A 10300-nucleotide genomic window follows, 5' to 3' on the forward strand; every position below is an offset into this window, starting at 1 on the left:
CAGCCATTTAATCTGATACTTAAGTCAGAGTCCAGTTTTAAAGTCAAATATTCTTAGCCGCAGAAATTAAGCAATCACTAGTACAAGATACCCTACCGTTCATGAAGGGTAGGCCAGTCTCACATTCAGCTATTGAAATGCATTAAAAACTGAACCGACTGCTTAATAAGATCCAATTTAAACTTCTTAGGTGCATGTAAAGAGGAGAATTGTCATGGCCCAAATATAACCCACAGCCAGCTTTTACAAAATGCAAGTGTTATGTGGGGGAGACAAAACTAGAACCAGTAGGTCTGTATGTACTCAAAAGGAGGATCTCCATCCCTCCAGCATCATTTGCTGTGGCACATACTACTCAACAAGAATAGATTTTTTTGGAACACTTCAATATGAGAAAAAAATTATTTCCTGTGAGGGTGCCAGAGCAGTGGCACAGGCTGCCCAGGGAGGCTGTGGAGTCTCCTTCCCTGGAGACATTCAAACCCCACCTGGACACGTTCCTGTGCCCCCTGCTCTGGGTGTGCCTGCTCAAGCAGGGGGGTTGGACAAGATATCTCCAGAGGTCCCTTCCAACCCCTGCCATTCTGTGATTCTGTGATTCAAAGTTAAAAACCCTGATGTAGCCTAGAAGACGGATTTCACTGACAGCCACAGGATATAGATTTTTGTTTTCCCTCAGCTCTTCCTTAAAGGTAAGTGTTTAAACTCTTCTTTAAAATAATTTACAACCAGGAAGAATAAAAGCTTATACATCAGTATCCATGCTGGGCAGAGAGGGAAAAAAACCTCCATGTTCTAGAAAATGCACGAAAATAAAGCATTTAGTATATCTTCACCAAACAGACCTCCTTGCCATTGAAGGATCAGCTGGTATATTGCAAGCATGGATTTACCAGAGAGCTGGAAGCACTCACCTTGGGTCCTGCCATTGGTCTTGGTTCCATGCACAGCTCTGCACTAGACCACACAAAGTGCTAGTGCTGCATCAGGAAAGCAGAAGGAGGAGGTGGCAATGAAAGGTAAAAGCTGTGGCAAGATGTGGCAGGTACTACAACCATGGGGACAGCAGTGTTGTCAGAGTTGGTCCAGCTCTGGAATCAGTCCAGTACTGATAGTAGAGAAAACCGTCTGTAGACTAGAGCCTGGGTAGTGCTGTGCCTACCAAATCTGGGCTCAAGGAGTATATGCTATGTCCCCACCATGTAGCCATGATGACAATCAAAGAGGATTGCATCCACTTACAAGGTATTGCTCCAGATCTTGGCTACTCCACTATAAGGAGGCAGTGGGAGAAGCTTAGAGGAGGTCATTGACAATGGTAAAAGGCTTTGAAAAAGCCAACCATTATGTAAATTTGAAGGAATTAAATTCAATCAAACTTGAAAAAGAAGCTAACAGCTTCAGGTATAAAATGTTGCTATAAAGAGGATCTGTGATCAGTTGTTCACTTTCTATTTGCAGAGAATGAAGTTTGGTGTAACTGGCAAGAGAGGAGTTTTAAGAGTTTTACACACAGAAGGACATTTCTTAACTTTAAGGATAGTGACATGGTTGAACTAGTATCTTAAAGGAGTTCTGGAGGGTCTTTAATTGGCTTTAATTGATTTAACCAAAACCTAACCAGGACAAACTACATACCCTAGAGACACCTCAGCACAAGGAATTGAACTCTGGTAGCCTCTCCTGGCACTGCTTTTCTGTGAGTTTACAGGGCTTTTTTAGGCACTGACAAAGAAGAAAACATAGTTCTAAGACCCCTGTGTGATCAGGGGTGAATGCAGTCATTCCCATGTCCCATGAGCTGGAGTACCAAATGCTGTTTATTTGGGCTGGAAGAGGAAGCACATTATTTAATTTGTAGTATCTTGAATGTCAGTCTATGAAGTCAAGGGAGAACAGCCATCTGTAAGTGTCATACACAGTTATAAAACAGCCTGTCTTTACTTGGGAAGATTGCTAATTAGTGATGACTTCCTTGTAATCACAAGTAACCTTTAGCATACAATTAGCCTGCAAAGCAAGGCTGTATCAGCCAGTGAAGGTGTACAGCTCATCACATTCCTTACCAATGTAGCTCGAGAGAATCCAGTGATGGAGAAACATCTCTCCCACTGCACTGTGTTGCTGGTCATGAAGTTATGCCTCCTGTTAAAACAAGTTGTTTTTCCTTGAAAGGCATAAATAAACACAGAAAAGGAATTCTACTAGGATAATGAGATAAAACCATTGTATTCTCTTTTCTCTGTGCAGCAAGGCCCATCTGCACCCTGGTGTTTGGAAAGCTGGACACTTCAGCTTTTCTCCATTCACTTGAAGGACACTACCTCCTCAGGCTTGCGTTAGTGCCACTCCTGCCACATAGGTCCTCTGTCCCTTTGGCAACTACCAACAGGACTTAGCCATTCTTGCTACTCACCGTCACCTTCTTTTCTCTGTTGCATCCCCCTCTCCCTGCCCGTCGCTGAGCTGGCATGAATATGTTGCTTTTATCCTGGTTAATAAGTTCCACTCTGAGCATTGCAACCTGTCCTGTAGGGAACAGGACACATCTTTCAGTGAGTGGGTTACAGAAGCCAAGCGGACAAAAATAATGCTGACCAAAATGTAACTGCACAGGGTAGGAGAACATGCACAGAAGATTAGTACAGTATGACACAAAAAAAGTTTGTGTCAAGCACATTGAGAATATTCTTCACAAAAAAAAAAATAGAAAAAAGACAATCTACAATATTTTAAAATGTTTGTGCCTAAATGATACCTGGAACTATAAAGCAGTGGATGAAATCACACTATCCTAGCACCATTCAGGGTATGTGAGAAACCATGGTTTTGAAATCTATCCAGGATCTATCTGGAATTGTGATCAGTCAGATACTCTCTGGAATCCACAATGTCATCCTGCTTTTACCAAAAACAGTGGGAATTTAGCTTTCCATGAAAAGGGAATAGCTTCTCTCTCTATTTTTTTGAAGCATTATTGGATGCAATGGCATATAATTATTGCACTAAACCAACCTTGTCACATATACAATTAAAGCAGAAATAGTGCTTGTGTCATTACTAGGCTGGAGATGAGAGACTTCTGCTGGCAGCTTTATGGCTAGCACATTCCATCCATGGAAAGTTTTCAGATCCTCCTTTAACCAGTGTTCATCTGTAAACACTACCTTAGACTGGATTCAGCTCAAAACCTAAACTGTCTGGATGCAACTATTTTCCCTACATCTCAAGGAAGCTTTTTCTGGTTTCTCACTTGGGACATAATGGATAATTACAGGTGGGACTCTAGTGCTGCCTATTATTAAGTCCCTGTTCTGAGTTGCCAAATCTTAACCATTTAGGCTGAAATTTTCCATAGTGACTGTCTGCTCCAGACTGAGTTTTATTTCCAAGAGGGAGAAAAGGGGAAAATAAGTTGGTTTGTCCAAGTTAAATGCATTGCTCTGTGAGCAGTAAAACCACTGAAATTGTGTGTGATGGATTTGTACCTCAAATGTGTTCTCCAACCTCTCGTAAGCACTGAAAGAATGCTTAGCGTTTTTCTTTTATCTGCGTTAAGAAGGTCTCTCTCCTGTACTGGTGTTTTTATGAAACGTGTAGAAGCTTGATACACCTGGGGCTTCTATCTGTTTCTGGAATTTGGTTAAACAAATAAAGACATACAGAAGCTATATCTGTGGAGGACTGCCTGATATGCATGTGAGCCCACAGGTTCTTTCCTTTATGAAAGAAGGTTAAAAATCTAAGTGGAAAGCACTTTTAAAAATCCTGCCCAGCACCCCTACTCCAAGCGAAGTGGAAGGGATGCTTTGTTTCCCAGTTGTGCAGAGACTAGGAGCCTGACACTGGATAAGCAACCTACAGGAAGACTGTGGTGGGGAAGAGTAGCTTCACTAAGAGCAGAGCGGGGCCTTTTTGGACAAAGAGTGAAGTCAAAGAATCAGCACAGGAAGGCCTAAGGGAGCTAAAGAAAATAGTGAAAGAATAGGGATGGAGACATCTGGGACAGATGCAATTAAGGACAGCATCCTAAAGTGCATACAAAGAAAACTGATTAAGGTTACATAACCTTCACATCTAGCACATTCCATTTTTTTAAGTCCTTGACTTTGTAACTTTAAAGTTCTCTTAATGTAGTATTTTGGGGATGTATTTTAAGTTATACACCTGAAAATAGGTCATCCTAGTCTCTTGGGCCTTGTAATACTGAGCTGACCCTAAAAGCTTTAAAATTCTGGGTACAAAATCCAGGCTCAGTGATGAAGATGGTGCACATGGCACAATGCTAAACCTGGCAAGCTCCAGTTTTGCAGTGGAAACCAAATTCAAAGTCTGGGCAATTCCCAGAAACATGAGGATGTTAAACTGGAAGTGGCTTAAATTTACCAATTTCTACACAAAAAGGGCTGTTTATTCACTTTACATTTACCAGTTGTTACCAAAAAGCCTTAGAAGTAATCATAGGAGTTCAGAAAATAATAATCCCTCTTTCCCATACCAGCAGTGAATTCTTTAACCACTGGTTTACATGATTGACCTTTTTTTGACTATCTCTAGCCTAACACATTTTGACTTCTTAATTTTACATCAAAGACTCTTAGCCCCCTCCACTTTCCTTTTCCTCCCTTTCTTCCTTTACCCCCAGAAAAGTCTAGTGTAGCATGTAACCTTATTTCATACTTAAGACAAATTTCTAAGAAACGTTTATCAGAGCCTTTCAAGCGTTATCATATTATGTGAGAGAAGGTAGATGCTATTATAATTGCTGATTTTATAGGAAATAGCCACAACCTATATGTATCGTGAATGGCCTGATATTGTTAGCGTGTTTTAAATGACCCCATTAGGAAGAGATGTTTAAATACCTGATAGCTGAGTGCTGATTCTTCCTGCTTTGATATCTAATGGGACTTGCACGCAACTGAGGCATTGTTCTGTCCAGAGAGCTCTTGTGCCCCCTGAAGAGAGAGAAAAATCTGGAGAAAGGAAGACTTACCATCGGTTGAGAAGGATTGGGTCAGAGATTACCTATGCAAAACTGGATCTTCGCAAATCCATGGGCCTGGACGCGATCCACCCACGAGTGCTGAGGGAGCTGGCGGATGTTCTTGCTGAGCCACTCTCCATCATCTTTGAAAGGTCATGGAGGACAGCAGAGGTCCTTGAGGACTGGGCAAGAAGGAGGACCTGGGGAACTATAGGCCAGTCAGCCTCACCTCCATCCCTGGAAAGGTGATGGAGCAGTTCATTCTGCAGGTCATATCCAGGCATGTAGAGGACAAGAAGGTTATCAGAAATAGTCAACATGGATTCACCAAAGGAAGTTCATGCTTCACCAACCTGATAGCCTTCTGCGATGGCGTGACTGGCTGGGTCGACAAAGGGAGAGCAGTGGGTGTTGTTTATCTTGACTTCAGTAAGGCATTCAACACTGTCTCCCATAGCCTCCTCACAGGCAAGCTAAGGAAGTGTGGGCTGGATGAGTGGACAGTGAGGTGGATAGAGAACTGGCTCAACAACAGAACTCAGGGTCCTGATCAATGGGGCAGACTCTGGTTGGAGGCCTGTCACTAGTGGTGTTCCCCAGCGGTCTGTGCTGGGTCCAGTCCTGTTCAATTTATTCAGCAATGACTTGGATGATGGGATAGAGTGTAACCTCAGCAAGTTCCCTGATGACACCAAGCTGGGAGGAGTGGCTGATATGCTGGAAAAGGCTGTGCTGCCATCCAGCGAGACCTGGACAGGCTGGAGAGCTGGGCCGAGGGGAACCTCATGAAATTCAACAGAACCAAGTGCAAGGTCCTGCACCTGGGGAGGAACAACCCCAGGCTAGGGGCTGAACTACTGGAAAGCGGCTCCATTGAGAAGGACCTGGGCGTGCTGGTGGACAACAAGTTGACCATGAGCCAGCAATGTGCCCTTGTGGCCAAGAAGGCCAGCGGTGTCCTGGGCTGCATTAAAAGGAGTGTGGCCAGCAGGTCGAGAGAGGTTATTCTCCCCCTCTACTCTGCCCTACTGAGACCACATTTGGAGTAGTGTCCTGTTTAAGAAGGATGTGGAACTGCTTGAGCAAGTCCAGTGGAGAGCTACAAAAATGATCAGGGGACTGGAGCATCTCCCATATGAGGAAAGGCTGAGAGACCTGGGTTTGTTCAGCCTGGAGAAGGCTGAGGGGAGATTTCATCAATACCTATAAATATCTAAAGGGTGGGTGTCAGGACGATGGGACTAGGCTCTTTTCAATAATTCCCAATGACAGGACAAGGGGCAATGGGCACGAGTTGGAACACAGGAAGTTCCACCCGAACATGAGGAAAAACTCCTTTCCTGTGAGGGTGCCAGAGCAGTGGCACAGGCTGCCCAGGGAGGGTGTGGAGTCTCCTTCCCTGGAGACATTCAAAACAACCTGGATGCGTTCCTGTGCCCCCTGCTCTGGGTGTGCCTGCTCAAGCAGGGGGGTTGGACAAGATGATCTCCAGAGGTCCCTTTCCAACCCCTACCATTCTGTGATTCTGTGATGCTGTGTGCCAGGCTTGTTCACACACGAAGAACTTCAAAACCAAAACCTGAGTTTAAAGCAGTTTCAGTATTCAGTGGCTGCTGAGCAAGACATTTTGGGATTCGACCACTGTACTTAAATGTAAACAAATTATTTTTGGGAACTGACCCCAGCTGGCATAAATCAAGTATCTCCAGTCATTTTCTGTTAGTGTGGTGAACATGATGCATCTATATTTTTCTTAGAGCTGACTCCTGTATGACTACTTCACGGTTAATGGTTACCCTCATTACAGAGGGTCCTCAGAGCCCCCTATAGAGGTCCTTATGGCTCTATTTTGTCACTTCAGGGGCAGCTGTGAGATCAGACCAGGTGGCTCAGGGCTTTACCCAGTCAGGTATTGGAAAACTTTCAAAGACAGAGACTGCTCAACCTCTCTGGTGGCCTGTCCTACTGCCTGCCTGTTGCACTGGTGGAAAAATCCTCCTTATATCTGGCAATAACCTCTCTTATTTCATCTTATTCCTGTTATCTATCATCCCCTTGGGCTGTGAAGGGCCTAACTACCTCCTCTTAGTCCCCTTCCTGCAGCCATCTGGATGGCTATGAGCTGCTCCAGAAACTGTCTCTGTGCCAGGTTGGACAAGTTTCACTGCCTCAGCCTCTGCTCACAGGGCAAGATCCAGCCCTCATCATCCTGATGGCCTCTGCTGAACTTGCTCCAGTTTGCTGAGGCCTTTACTGAACTGGGACCACAAAAGTATATGCAGTGTTTTAGATGGTCTGTCAAGTGCCAGGTAGGGGCTCCACCACTTCCCTTAAGCTGGGTTACTTGCCAAGCTGAAGTCTTATGAAAACCCAAGAATAAGGTTTCTGTTATTAAAAGAGAGGAAGAATTTATGTTTTTTGTTTTATTCCATTCTTTTTCTTTAACTGTTTCCATCCCCTACTCAGCCCTTTGTTTCAATGAGTCTCCCATTATCATTGTCCATAACAATGTGATTGTTAATAACAGCAAACTAAAATAACTTCAGCAACAAGGAGAACATAGTAGAGATTCTATGGTGCTGTATTTGTGTACTAATGAGTGGGTGAAGTGATATCTACTTGTTAGCTCAGTGTAGATTTTAAATTTTCAGCTTTTCATAACCTTTACCTTAAAATTACCACAAAAAAAAGATGGATGAAAAGTAGTGAATAATAGTGCATTAATATATGTTTGTATGCTCTTTGAAATTATCTTAATCAGGGCAAGCACTTAAATAGATGACTGTGTATCCACAAGGGTCTTCCAATTAAAAGGTTTGATTATAACAGGAAATATAACTAGCGGGATAAAAATGCACCAAATCATTATGAATGCCAGCTTATGATTAACCTTTTGCATTCAATTAGGTGTTACCAACTATGAACCTGAAATAGTCTCTTCCATATAAAAACTTGACTGCTGTATCTAATTTTGAAATGGTTCCATGTATGTCTTTTCCAAAATATTCAGGCAGAGGTATAGCTAGTCCAACAGAATATCTTTTGAAACAGCAAACGAATGCTGCAACTTAGAAAAAGTACTTTCTAACACTGAAAATACATCCTGAGGTGATGTGTAGAATGCTTCCATCTGTAGTATTTAATCAGCTTGTCACCCGTTAGCTGGTGTATCCCAAAGGGGTTTTGATTAACAGCAGATAAATGTTCCCTTTTATTCCAGATCATTTACTGTATAGGGTATATATTTCTCTGATATGATTAAAATCTCCACTGACTTCACAGTGAGGATATGTATGCAAAATTAAGACAGCTTCTGTATGCTGAAGATTGCCTGTTTCACTGTGGTGTAATTCCTGACATGATCAATGTAGTCATCTCCGCATGTCAATGCTATTGACATTCTGCTAAACAGTATTCTCATCCTGCAATTTTCCTTTGAGAAGTCAAATCTTCCATATCATCTTTTCTGTTAATGGTACATTTTTATAAAGAAGCCACCAGATAATAAGCTGCCTAGTGTAATTTTGTTTGTTATACTGGTGACCCTTACAAAGAAAGATTTGATTGCAGTTATTGGCGTATGCATTTCTAAACTTCAAAAGCTATTCTGTGTACATAAATGGTAGAAGCATGCAAAGACACTTACCTTTTGCTATTCTGAATTTGAAAATAAAGCAACTAGGTTTTGTGCCACTGTCACACTATTAGTGTTGTACTATTCCTTATGTATATTCCTTACCTTACATACTTTTAAATGCACTATTAAAAGCATAGTGCACAACTGCATTATTTCTATACAGCATATTTTTGTAAGCTCTGCTAGGGAACAGTAGATGACCTTGAATGGAGCAAAAGGATGTCATTTGCTGAATTACAGGTTCAAATAAAGTTTGTTGTCGAAGATAAATCAAAATTATAAGTGTTTAATCCCCTTGTTGGGTTCTTACTTCCTGTAGTTTTATACCTTTCAGTGGAAATAAGCATGTTTGCCAAGTTAAAGTGCAGGCAGATTCAGGTGTTTTACAGATACGAATCTGCATACAGAAATGGCCACAGCACAGCAGTATAAAGTAACAAACACAGATGGAACAACTAGCAGCAAGCATCATTTCACACAACACATCTAAATGATGAAGCCTAATTCTGAAAGTCTCCAGATCCACTTGCTCATGCATGCACATCCTGCAGATAGAAGTATTCATGTGCATATTTATGAAAGCTCTAAGGTACTTGCAGAGTCTGTCAGAACAAATCAAGCTTACAGTTGTAAGATTTGATTACTTACTCATCAGGTACAGAAAATTCCAAAGCAACTTCAGATCTTTGTAAGTAGAAATTACACATCTGTATTTTTCGGCAATCTCATTAATTTTAGTGATGCCACGGCTGAAAATTGGTGTGCAAGGCAAGGACTTCATGGCTAAGCTCTAGATGAATATATCACACCTTTGGTCCTTACAGGGATTCATATCCTTTTCTTTCAATTAACTAATACTGCTAACAGGAAGGAAAAAAATGTATTAATAGCAAATATTAGGCAAATTGAGAAATCAGACCTTGATGAACTTAACTGAAATTTAGAAGATTTCTAAACATCACAGAAATAAAACTCTGGAACCACTTTCAATAAGGATTTGGGAAGAGACCTAGTGAAAAGGTCTGGTTAACATTAGCCTAGAGGAGAGAGCCTGGGGTGACTTTTGGTAAGTTTACAAAAAAAGATTTCATGGTACTGTCTTCAGTTACAATAAATTGGGATTTATTGACCCCAAATGTTACTTATTGTCATATAAGTATAGGCATATGTAAAAATGTAAAAAACTGTTTATATGTAGACATGTAAAAATATATATAAAGATACATATTGCAAGAGTCCAACAGTAACTGACTGGCTGCTGCCTTTGAAAGTAAACATGCCAATTATCTGATTGGAAAAAAAAAATTAGAGAAATCTAACAGTGAATCACGAAGCCTATGCCTACTTCATTGCATTCCCAGGGTTACACAGAGTAAATCTGTGTATCCTTGTCATGAAATCAGGAGTAGCCATTGCGTAGAGGCAAATAGGAAGTTTTGCTAGAGAAACAGCTTTTCCTTCCTGATGACAGCGCTCCTACGGTAGCTGTTCAAAGCGCATTCCTGCTGTCCTCTGAAACAAATCTTTCCTAGTTCTTGGAGATAAAAATTACTTTCCTTTCCATTTCTCATATTTAACCATCCTTCCCAGCAAAACAATGGAGCCCCTTTTAATGTTTCCTTTTAGGATATGCACAGTCTGTCTTTCTTGCCTAGTATTGACTTGCCTTATTTATG

This window comes from Phalacrocorax aristotelis, chromosome 1 (genome assembly GCF_949628215.1).
Source record: "Phalacrocorax aristotelis chromosome 1, bGulAri2.1, whole genome shotgun sequence".
NCBI classification, from domain to species: Eukaryota; Metazoa; Chordata; class Aves; order Suliformes; family Phalacrocoracidae; genus Phalacrocorax; species Phalacrocorax aristotelis.